This window comes from Anguilla rostrata, chromosome 6 (genome assembly GCF_018555375.3).
Source record: "Anguilla rostrata isolate EN2019 chromosome 6, ASM1855537v3, whole genome shotgun sequence".
Taxonomy (NCBI): domain Eukaryota; kingdom Metazoa; phylum Chordata; class Actinopteri; order Anguilliformes; family Anguillidae; genus Anguilla; species Anguilla rostrata.
Window position 1 is genome coordinate 53,686,413 of NC_057938.1, and position 12,021 is coordinate 53,698,433.

At 46.5% G+C, this 12,021-nt stretch overlaps 1 non-coding gene across 1 annotated transcript; it reads left to right on the forward strand.

The window, feature by feature from the left end:
• The first annotated feature begins 3,068 nt into the window (after positions 1-3,068).
• trnag-gcc (transfer RNA glycine (anticodon GCC)) lies at positions 3,069-3,139 on the forward strand. Its single transcript has one exon. It is a non-coding gene; the product is annotated as a tRNA-Gly (tRNA).
• Positions 3,140-12,021: the final 8,882 nt, after the last annotated feature.

The window sequence follows — 12,021 nt, forward strand, 5'->3', positions numbered from 1 at the left end:
CCTCGAAAACCTACATTGAGACTCTTTCAAGTCTCAAAACAAAAAAAAATCTGGCCTCAAACTGAGACCTACGTCGGTTGTTTCTCCGTAAATTAATAATCTTAATTTTGTCCGTCCGACTCCCGGCAAGTCGAGCAGAATTGATGTGCGTTCATCATGTTATAGGTCTTCTGCGACCTATATCAAAGTTATGATTGGATTGGGGCAATATTACAGGCGAAGGCGCGCGCGCGTCTGCTTTAGTCTTCATATAACGAATGATTTTTCCATTCTTCGGAACTTTTATCCACGCCATCTACACACTGTTCTGTTCGCAGACTAAAAACGCCAACGCAGCACTATAAGCGATTGTTTTTCTTTGAAGATATTTTTCTTTGTTGGGGGATGACTGACTGTGATGTCACCGACCTTATCGCATGTCGTAGCCCTCGGCAAACGAAACATGGCCTCGTAAAAAAACCAGCCCTAAAACCCAAGGGGAACATTTTGGCTCTGTCTGTAAGGAACGCGATCTCATTAAAGTTTTGTTTTAATGTAGAGAATCGGATTTTAATAGTCGCGCGACCATGTGCAAAATCTTACATCTGGGCTGAATGTGATTGCATATGAAAAATATGTTTGAATTACAAAAACTTGTGACAACCGAGTGTAAAGGGCCGAAAGGCTTGCGTTGCACACATTTGGTCTTTATAAGGTTGTTTTGGTCTTTTACGCTTGTTTTTTCCCCCTTGATCAATTCGGCCGTAGCCGCCATTCGCCTACCGCAGGAGTTATTATTGCTGATTATGTCGTTGCAGTTTAGCACAAAGCACACAACGGTAAAAAAAATTTAGGAGAAGTCTAAATAAAGAAATACGAGCGCAGTACCACCCCCACTCCCTCTACCCAGCACCTTGTGCTAGAGGGGGAAAAACACGTGTCAGGTTTTCCTTTTGAGCCGTTTTGGTGTTGAGGCATTTGCCGGGTGTTCCTCTTGACGCAGATAAATGGCAGCCCGTGCCATTTGCAAGGTGCTGATGGAAGCGATCACAGGAACGTTAAACAATTAGACCGCGCGCGCGGGCCGTCGAGAGGCAACGCGTAAACATTGGCAGCTAGTGACCCCGGCGTACACGGCTCTAGGGAGGGGGCCACTGACTCGCGGTGACCCCGCCCCCCCACCTCCAGTCTTCTGCAGCACATTTAACCTGATAAATGATGGGAACTGATGGCTACAGCCCTAAGAGCTGCCCTTAATAACCTGTGGCAAGCGCTCCGGCCCTGACCCCATTACAGTGAGCGAGACCGCCGTAAACACGATGGTGGGTAAAGGCATTGCCCTCTTCATCCCGGCTTCCATGTGAGTCATTTTAGCCTACTTCAGGGGACATTTTATATTACTTATTATTTACATATTATTTGTAGTATTACTGTTATATTGGCATAATAATAATAATAATAATAATAATAATAATAATAATAATGTTTACTTAGGATAGCTATTTCTTTCCACCAGTCTTTGTCAGAAATAGCTTTAAAATCCAATACAATGTATTAAAATCACCAAATTTGTTATGTTTACGGAGATGGGAATATGGGTCTCATGCCAATATTGTGCCAAACTGGCCACATGGTGGCGCTGTAACAGACACCTGGAAATAGAGACTACTGCTGCATATCAGAGTCATAAAATTCTGTCACAAGGAAAAAATTGGCCAACTATGTGTATAAAGTCTGACATTTTGGATTTTACACCATTCAGGATTTTGGATGAAATGTTTAAAGGACATCTCAAAAAACAAGCATATCATATCAGCATTCAGCTTTTAATAATTTCTTATTTTTAACATTTGTGAAAATATGGGTGTTAGGCTTCGGTCAGCAGTTTCCTTCTACTGTACAAGTTTGGCCTTAATAACTACTGATGATGATGATTCTGATGATATTAATAATAATCAAGCAACTCAAAGTGCTTCACAGTGGAATATCATGGAGAGCATTATCATAATAATTATTACATACATTTCATAGCTCAGGAGAAAGGTGCATAAATGCTCAGAACAGTCAGAACAGTGTAACAATGCTGTATATTCTGAATCCTGAACCTAAACTAAACAGAGTTTTGTTGTTTGTAATGTTTTTCGGTAAATACATCAAGGCTGTAGAATAAACGTATATATTCATGCCTACTGCTGCGCACTCGGAATAAATTAGAATAAATACATAAATGTGAATGTGTTCATAATTCAGCAGTAATGTTGCGGTCATGGTAAAGTAATTTAACCTGCTATGTCAAAATGGCGCTGGCTATTTTAAATCGAGGAATGTATTGATGACTGACTGGAGAGAAGCTGCCCCTCGGGCCACCAGTTTGGACAGACGCTGCTCACTTTTTAACCCGTTTTCCAGACGCGTGCTAGCGAGCGAGCGAGCGAGGGAGCCGTGTGTGTGTGGAGAGTGGGCGGCGGCCTCCCGCGCGCAATGATTACAGAGTGATGGAGCTCTTCTCACGTAGCGGTAAGTTGCTCTGAATAAAGGGGTGAGAGAGAGAGAGAAAGGGAGAGTGGGAGGGAGAAAGGGAGAGAGAGAGAGAGAGAGAGAGAGGGAGAGGGAAAGAGAGAGAGAGAGGAGGAGAGAGAGAGGGAGGGAGAAAGGGAGAGAGAGAGAGAGAGAGAGGAAGAGTGGGAGAGGGAAAGAGAGAGGGGGGAAGAGAGAGACAGGGGAAGAGAGAGGGGGGAAGAGAGAGGGAGAGAGGGAGAGACAGGGGAAGAGAGAGGGGGGAAGAGAGAGGGAGAGAGGGAGAGACAGGGGAAGAGAGAGGGGGAAGAGAGAGGGATAGAGGGAGAGACAGGGGGAGAGAGAGTGGCAAGGCCGCAGGCTTTTAAACTCCTCTCACATTGTGTCAGTACAGGCCCAGTAAACACATGGTCTCCCACCCTGTGTACACTTCTACAGTCAGCTGTTTTATTATTAGATGTGTAAGGGCTGCATTAGATGCCACGTGGTCAGAGTTTTGGCTAAAGATGGTACTTTGCAGCCTGGCAGAGGAAGTTTGGCCTCCGAGACTGGAATGGCAGTGCCATGCATAAGCATTGGTGGTTCAGTGGTAGAATTCTCGCCTGCCACGCGGGAGGCCCGGGTTCGATTCCCGGCCAATGCAAATGGCTTATTGTATTATGACAACCGTATTGTGTTACAACCTTTGGTTAGCTGCTATGGCCAAAAATATCTGTCAAATGCCGAAGTTGTAAAAGGTGGGTTCAGTTCACATAAGGCCATTCCACGTGGGACGGGTGCTTTATTCCTCAAATTTGTGCAACCAAGGTGTAATGTTACACAACTATCACCATGGAGACATATTTGGCAGCGGTCTGAAGCCTTGGTTTGTGGGTTGGCAATTCCTGTTATTTTTGAACATACAACAATTAGCTGCATATTTTTATTATATTGAACACTAGTTACTCTTCGTTTATAGAGGGTACTATGTGGCCCTGTATACACCACAGTGAGCAGAACTACCCAACTCTGAACCATCCTGTGATTTTTACTGCTTGGTATTGCCTTATTATGTAGATATAACTTACAGTGTATTTTCAAAACTCACTTTTGTATTTTTCACAAAACAAAACCTCTAAACCAATTTACGTCAAAGTGTTGCAAGTAAACATATTTTAAAATTTTTTTAACAAAATCCCTGATTCTTTCCTCTTTTTTCTCAAATTGAAAGGCACATTCAGGGTGGGTCACTACACAGTGTACTCACAGTACGAGCCACACAGCAACCCTTCATTAAGACGGTGTTAATTATCATATTTCAGTAATTAAAACAGCGTGTACTGTTTAATCTACACGACACTTCATGTGACAGGATAATTACAGTGAAGCCGAGTGGGGTTTTTTTTTTTTTTTTAACGACGCCGCTCGCTCACTAATTGACTTTCATACAACCTTATAATCGCATGTGCAATACTTAAATACTTTCTCTGTTACCATCTCACTGCCAAATTACCACCATCTCTCTGATTTTTTTTTTTTTTTTTTTGTACGTCAGGCTTAGCTCCGCCCTCCCTGGTTGTTTCGCTCTCTGAAGCAGGTAATTGTGGCCGCGTGTCACTCATCGCCTTGGTTACCACTCAAGGATCGTTCCCCTTTCTTTAAATAAACGAGTCTATAAAAGGCTAAATATATCCCTCACAGTGCAGCTTCTGTTTGAGACGACTAGTTCGGTGCTTTTAATGTTACTTTAAATTTGGGATTTTTGTTTAAAGGGGTAAAAAGGAGTAGGGATAATATGAGTTTAGTTATTAATGAAATAAGCGTTGATACCACGACACTAAAAAACCAATTTACAGGTTTGGAAAAAGGGTCCACAGAGTCTGTAGCGATGCAAAGGACAGTAATTTTAGACTCCCTTGAGCTAAACTCAATTTTACTCAAACAACAAATGCTGAGGCATTTTGGACTCCCTGGCCTTCATCAGAACCATAATTTGAATTTACATCATATTTCCGTCATTAGAATTCCAGAACCACATCGCTCATTTCTTTCAGAAGCATCAAAAATCTTGCATCGCCGATGACTGATGTCACTTCCAGGTTCGTGTTGACTTGACAGCTCAATCAAAACATGGCTAACGAGGAGCTGAGCTGGAGCTGAACTCCCTCAGGAGGAAGAGGGTTTTGGGAAAACCTTTCCCCAGGACACCGGGAGGAAGAAGCAAAACAAGGACTTAGTTATGAAATTGAGACCCCTCTTTCCCCCGCCTGCCACCCCCTCCCCAGATCAGGGGGCAGTTTGTCGGCCCCCAGCTGGTGACTCTAGGACCCCAGGCCCATAACATCAACCCACTGGCCCACTGCCCCACATGGGCCACAATGGTCAACTGGGCAGCCTCCTTAATGAGGCAAACACAGGGATGAGCTATCCAGCAGTCGGCCACTGAGACAGGTCAGACCTCGGGGGGGGGGGGGGATTGGGGGTCGGGGGGTGGTTTTGGTGTGGGGGGGCTGTAAATCGCAGTCTGTGCTGATGTGAGAGCTGTAGGTGAGGTCCACATTCGTCTCCTCAATGGGGTCACCTCACCCTCCCTGGGTGGGGTGGGAGGGGGGTTGGAACACCTGCCCCCCCAGTCTTAAATGGGGGGGTACTTCTGCTGTGTGCATTAGATGGACAGCGTCGTATATCACACCCCGAAAGTGACAGAGGTGGTCCCCAATGTTGCTGGGGGGTGAGGTGGGGGTCCCCTCTTCTGGTTTAACTGTTTAACAGGCTGTCACTGTCTGATTATATTCGCTATTTTGGTACTTTGCTAGGAAAATTATTCAGATATTTTAATATGGCGTTGTAGTAGCATTGTGAGTTATTATTTCTAAGAGCACCTGCTAAATTCCCATAAATTAAAGAATTTTTTGCATTTTTGCATGCAAAGTAACTACAATTATCTTTAGATTACATGATTAGCTTTTCAAAAAGTTAGCTAGCAAGAACAAAGCAATTATGAAAACTAAGCATTTTTTAGTCTTGACAGTAGATATCTGTCTACCTCCGAAAACATCCAATGTGGCTCTCAGATCTCGATGGTGGGACTGAAAGCCAATTTAAGAATGCCAGATTTGACTCATGACACATTTTTCTTTTTTTATCTTCATCTTTTCCTCTTCTCATCTTCTCTTCTTGCAAGGTCAGCTCCTGCAGGCTCTGTGACCTCTCCGATTCTGCCTTTAATTAGGGAGGGGGTCCTGATCTGGTGGGGGGGGGGGGGCACCACAGCCATGGGGGCCCACCAAAACAGCACATCCATGTAAAACTGGCCCTGAGGTGGCAGGCTACACCTGCATCACAAAAAAAGCCCCGACTCTCCCTCCCCATCTGCTGCTTTCATCAGGGGGGCAAATGGCAAATTGAAATTCCATCGCCTCGCCGCCCCCCCCACCCTCATCTTGTACCCCAGCTGGAAATTTTAAAATATTGGGGAGGGTGCAGAAGGGAGAGATCCAAAACGATGTTTTTAAAAAAAAATTCTCCTCTTTAAAACCTCTGCTTATCCAAACAGGAAATTGACCTCTGACCCCTGGCGTGTAAGGCGACACCGGTGGAGATTTCATTATCCCCGTTTCGGCTGGACTAAGTGAAAATTAATTGCGTAATTATGTGGATGAGTGCGCGTGTAAAAGTTTACAGCGTGTCGTTTCGACCGAGCCCACGTGTGTGTGTGTGCCCGGGGGGGGGGCGGGGTGAGGGGGGGGGTTGTGATTTACGGTACATGCATGCCGCGGCACAGACGTGCCGAACGCAGGAAGTCGTGGCGAACGCTGAACATTCGCGAGGAGAAAAGCACATGTCCCACCAAAGCGCCACCCCCCGCCCACGACACCAGAAATTAGTGCTATCCCTGTCACCTGCCCACAGAGCACTCATGTCAAACTGTACGTATACTTTTCGATCAAGCAGTTACACACTTGAATCTACCAATCGAGGTTCTTAGCAGAGACTCTGGTGGTTGATTAGTGAATGAATGAATGAATGAATGAATGAATGAATCATTGCATTTATATAGCACTGAAAGTGCTTACAGTGATGAGAGGGAACTCACCTCACCCAACACCAATGTGGCATCAAGTGTGCAACTGCTTGGCTGAAACAAAAGCCTGCAGCTACAGTGGCCCTCTCTGGATAACATTGAGGACCCCTGCTCTAAGCTCTTATAGTCTAAATAAATAAGAATGGTCTAATTCAGCTTGTCCGTTGACCGATACAGCCTGCGGAATTCCGGAACGATGAGTGTTCTTTAGAACAGCGGCGAGAGAGGCGCCACAGTCACGCGCATTAGCAGCTGCGGCAACGCAGGAGGAGACGGCAAAACACGGACCATGCGACGTTGATTAGCACACATACGCATGCACGCATGCTATCCCTGTCACAGTAAAATAAACTTCAGCTGAGCTGCTCGACCTTTCCAGTAAGGATGACGAAGGTGTCCGGCTGTCTTGCCAACGCTCACACAACAGCGTAACTCTCTCACCCCCCCCAACCTCCACCCCCCCCCCCGTCGAACCCCTAACCCAAATCCCCCAGTCAAAAAGAGACAACGTCCGATACCATCTCACCGGAGAAGACTCAAAGTGTGAATTTGTAATAGGCTCATGTGGGAGCCTCAGAGAGGTGAAAGAGGAGCCTTTGGTGGAGCTAAAAATAAAACAACAGGAGACGAGAGAGAGAGGTGCTCTAGCTAAACATTTTCTCGGCGGAAAAGAAACACGGGGCGGCACAGGGAATTCTTTCATGGAAGGCCCCCCCCCCCCTCACCCTACCCCCCTCCCTCACAGACACACTTTTATCCTCCTGACCGAAAGGAGGAAGTCGAAGCGAGATATTTCCTGGAATCCTGGGGGGCAATAAAGTAATCTCAAAACCTCCTGGCAAAAAAAACCACATCAGAACGGATATTGTTCCGAGCCCCTTTGAAAAAAAAAAAAGAAAGAAATGCCAGCCTTGTGTACACATCTCTTCTCTCCCTGGGAAGCTGGAGGGTTTACGCCCATCGCTTTACCTGGACGACCCCCTCGGCCTTGATCTCAAACTAGCTTGTCCAGAGCCATTCTGCAGTTTGCCTGTAGAATTACAGGCACACGTAGCACATTGCGTGTTGTCATCGTACACCACTGTTCATTTAGAGCTCGGTGTGTTTCAGGAGCGAAGGTGACGCACCAGTTAAGGCCGATTGGCGCGAACAAGGAGACGGAAGCCATGCGTCCGCTCTGCACGGCGTGATGTGCTCAGGGCAGTCAGCCACCGGGGGAGAAGCAAAGCTGGAAACCAGTCAGCCTAAATGCTGGCGCGCAGCAGCCAGAACGAGACCGCACACTGACAGATGCTGGGACTACTAGACTACTCCCCCGGACGGCCTCCAAATGCTCCCGGTGTTCAGGCGCCACTGTCCCTCTGCCTTAACGTCGGCCAACCGAAACCTGGCCCAGAGAGCTCAGGTGATGGGGAATGGTGCAGTGCATGATGGGAAATCCCCAGGTCTCGTACAATTTGTTTCTAATGTTCGGTGCGACATCAACTCTGATAGAATATGTTTAACTCCAATGAGTGTTCCTTGATGGGCCCATATGATCTGACAGCTAGAATTAAGATGTGGATTAAACAGTAAAATTGTTACTGGAAAACGGATTCTGACTTTGGCTAACCCAACACTGTTCAGTTTTTGTCCTGCATTTTGAAACCAAAAAATGGTGACATATGATATATAGTGATTAATTTCAGCCAATCACTGTGTTTTGCTGCGGAGAGATAAATATTTTGATTGGTTCCTTCCAACAAGTCAGTGACAGACAGCTCGCTGGTGCTCTACCCATTGCCAGGTCCGTGAGAACCTCACTCTCTCAGCACGACAGGAAACGTCCTCCATCCCCCCGCGGGATTTCATTGGCTGTTGCCGCTGAGTCAGCTCGTCCTCACGCCTGGAAGATCACCAGGTGTTGAACAGGAGGGACTCCTGGAGTTCTGCGAGGATTAAGAACGTCAGCATTCCTACGCGTTTGAGCTAAATGAGAAGAAACCATCCCGAACAGGCCGGTAAACCCGCAAGATTTTTTTTTGGTGTGGCTCGAACAATTTACCTGCCCCCCCCGAGTTCATTAATGATGTTTCTAAACCTACCGAGCAGTCGCGTGGTCGGGGGACGGCGCGTCCTGGCCGCGATCGTCGTGTTCCTCCGTGTTCCGTCCGCTAAAACGCGTCGCGCCCCTCGCTCGGCGGGTCTGGCCTCGCGGGGCGCACGCGGCCGCCACATGTGATGTTGAAAAGCGACGCCACGCTGTTCTCCCCGCCCGGTGGCGACGGCGCCGACCGCTCTTGGCCGCCGCTCAAAATCGGATCGCGAGGCAGGGGGGCGCACGGGGATGTTTGTGGGGAAGTGGCGTCCCCCCCCCCCAGCCCTCCAGCCCTCCAGCCCTCCCCCCTCCAGATCTGCCGCCGGCCCTCGTACGGCATCTTGACTTTACCTCCTTCTGTTTTCCCCGGTTTAAGATATCAAAGGTGGCTGGATGGGCTCTTGAAAGAAATCGGTGGTACCTCCACCACCCCTCCGCCCTGGCCCGCCCCACCCCCCTACCCCTCCACCCCTCCATCCCCCCTTCCCACCTTCATTCTTCCCTCCTCTCCAAACACATCCCCACTTTCCCTCTCCTCCCCTAGCTCGCACCACCTCAGGAGTTCAGACGGTCTCCTTTGCCGACCGGCGGCTCTTTAACCAAACACCGGCACAGATGCCCGACGCCGTCTTTCAGCACAAAGATCCCATTCTCCCTCCAGAATGACGTCCGGCGACCATTTTTAAACGGCCGCGCGAGCTCAGCCAATCAGCCGGCCTCGCTATCGTCGCGATCGTATGCCTGCGTGTCCTGAACCATTATTTGCCCTTTAAAGGAGTAAAAAAAAAAATGTAGGCCTAAGATGTTCTTAACTGAACATTCTAATAATGCTGATGTCACAATCACCGCTGGCAACCGAAAGCAATGAAGTTCTAGAACACTGACAGAACACTGAAGAAAGGTTTTTTATACCTACTAGAGCCATAAGCTCTGAGGCTGTGATCTGTTTGTATGAGCCGTTCATAAAAGCTGAATGCCCTGTGGGGTACGTTCCCCGAGCTGGGGGGTGTGTTTGAGCGGGGGGGGGGGGGTACAGAAACAGCTGTTTAAAACCCAACGCACACGAGGGGCTGTGTTTTAATGTGCCGTTCCTCGGGTGCATGCCTGTTAGGCAGCCCTTCCGGTTCCTTCCGCTCGCCCCCGTCGCCCCATGTCAAACCCCCCGAATCGGCGGGGCGAAAAGAAGCCGGGACGGACACTGTTGGTACAGTGACAGCGGTGACATTCGAGAAGCCATCAGAGGGGGACAGCGCTGGGAAAAGGGGGCCCCGCCGTACAATTTGGCGAGGGCATCCGTGGCTCAGCCAAATGGTGACATCGTCAGGCCCGGAGAGGTGAGAGGTCAGGGGTCATGGGGTCAGCTATGAGAACATTGGGGGCTGGATATATGATGGTGCTGAAGGGGACAGATGACAAAACCAGCACAAACCCGCAAGGCTCTTGAGCGGTTTTGGGAGAGTTAAAAAAATAAAGTAAAATGTACACACAAAGCACACACATTTAGGGCAACAATTAATCTCAAATGACAGAGTTCAGTTAGGTGTATAATTGTTCTGATGAAAATAGATAATTTTCAACAATTAATTAATTATTAAATGTCTTAATTACCAACTTAATTGCTTTGAATATAGGCTGTATTACTAAAAACACTCTGTTCACACCAAGTTACTCAAGCAGAAACTTTTCAAGATGATTTAAAGCCATAGCTCACAGATCTTTTGTGAATATGTCTTCTTCGTGGTTGCGCCACACATGCACTCAAACTGATAAACAACAACTTGTGTTCATTTTGATCAAGGGAATGTTGGGAAACCCAGCCGTCATCAAATGACAGTATCTTTATCTTCGTAAACGCATCTTTATTTAATTTCTCCTGAGAGTTAAACCCCCGTGTTGTTGCGTAGGCAGGGGGAAAAAAAAGATTCCTCGTGATAACTAAGTTCATAAAGGCTCCATTGTCCATCTCCCCCAAAACTTCAGCAGCGCCCCCAGGACACACGGCACATGGATCTCCGCTGGAAACACTTTTCCCAAGCGGCGCTCCGGGTCAGATTTTTTACTGCATCTCGGTCTAGCATGAATGGCGAAACCTTAGTGGCCCGAAGTGCACCTTTAAAAAGATTATCACTCGCACACGTTTTTTGATAGAATGTGAAAGCAGACTAGGATTTGGGTGGTGGAATGGGGGGTGGGGGTCGAGGGGGGGAGGGGTGGAACTGCTACATTCCACTGATGGGGTGAAATATTTAAGTATTTTACAGCACATTTAAAATTCCCTTTTTTCATTTCTGTGAAAAACGTCTGGCTAGCGACCGTGGTTCCTTAGCTTCATCCAATCTCTGCGCTGCACTGGGTGGATTCCACGCTTGCAACGGGTTTGAGCAGATAAATCAACACTGAGAGTCAATTCAGAAGCTAAACTCAGGAACAAAGACTTAGTCAGAACTGGCCATTACATGAAATGACACGAAGTGTTATAAATAAAAAGAGTTCTGTTGCAAAACAAAATATCCACCACCACTCTTATGAAACTGCTTACATAAACTGAAAACTCTTTTTTGCTACTTCTGAAAATGTATTACCCATCCTGCGTTCTTTACTTTAAAAATAATCATAGTTTTGAAGATTGAATTTTCTGTATTTTTACAGAAAAATACTGTTGAGTAATGAATTTCAGGCAAGATTTTACCCCCAAAAATTTGCATATCTAGTTTTGAAACCAAACTCTTTGTGTGATCTTGGGTAGAAATTCCCCATGTCCATATAAACCCAGGTCAGGAAACAAGCAGTACTCACTAATTGCCCAATGCTCACACCTGTGGCCAAAGGCTCAGAGAAGAGAGAGTGCCCCCTGCTGGTCGACCCTCCACACTGCATCCTCAGAGGTCCCTGTCCAAACAGAGACCAGTGAAAACACTTGACTTCTGACTGGGGGGTCCAATGGTAGTCATTAATCATGTGATTAGGCTGTGCTGAAAGAGACTCAACGCGTCACATCTGAATAAAAATACATGCGCGCATGTTATATAAAGACTGCATGAACTTAAAATGTATTTCAAAACGTACAGTGGTAGCCCTGATTTATCTTCCCTTAGGGTGCTTTTTATTTATTGCTTAATCAGCAAAATAATATAATTATCATATCTCTTTTTAAATGTGCATGCGCTTTATAATGTGTTTTCATTTTGCATTTTTAATTCCATTTGGGGATATGTAATTAATTTGTATGTTGTAAAACGGCATAGCAAAATTGCAAACTTAAAAGTTCACTAAATAATGTCAGTGATGATAGCAATATATGTCAGATTTTATACTGAGATTTTTAAAAATATGCTGAGTTTGTATCTCATAAAAAATAATGGAATACACTTGAAATCAAAGCCAA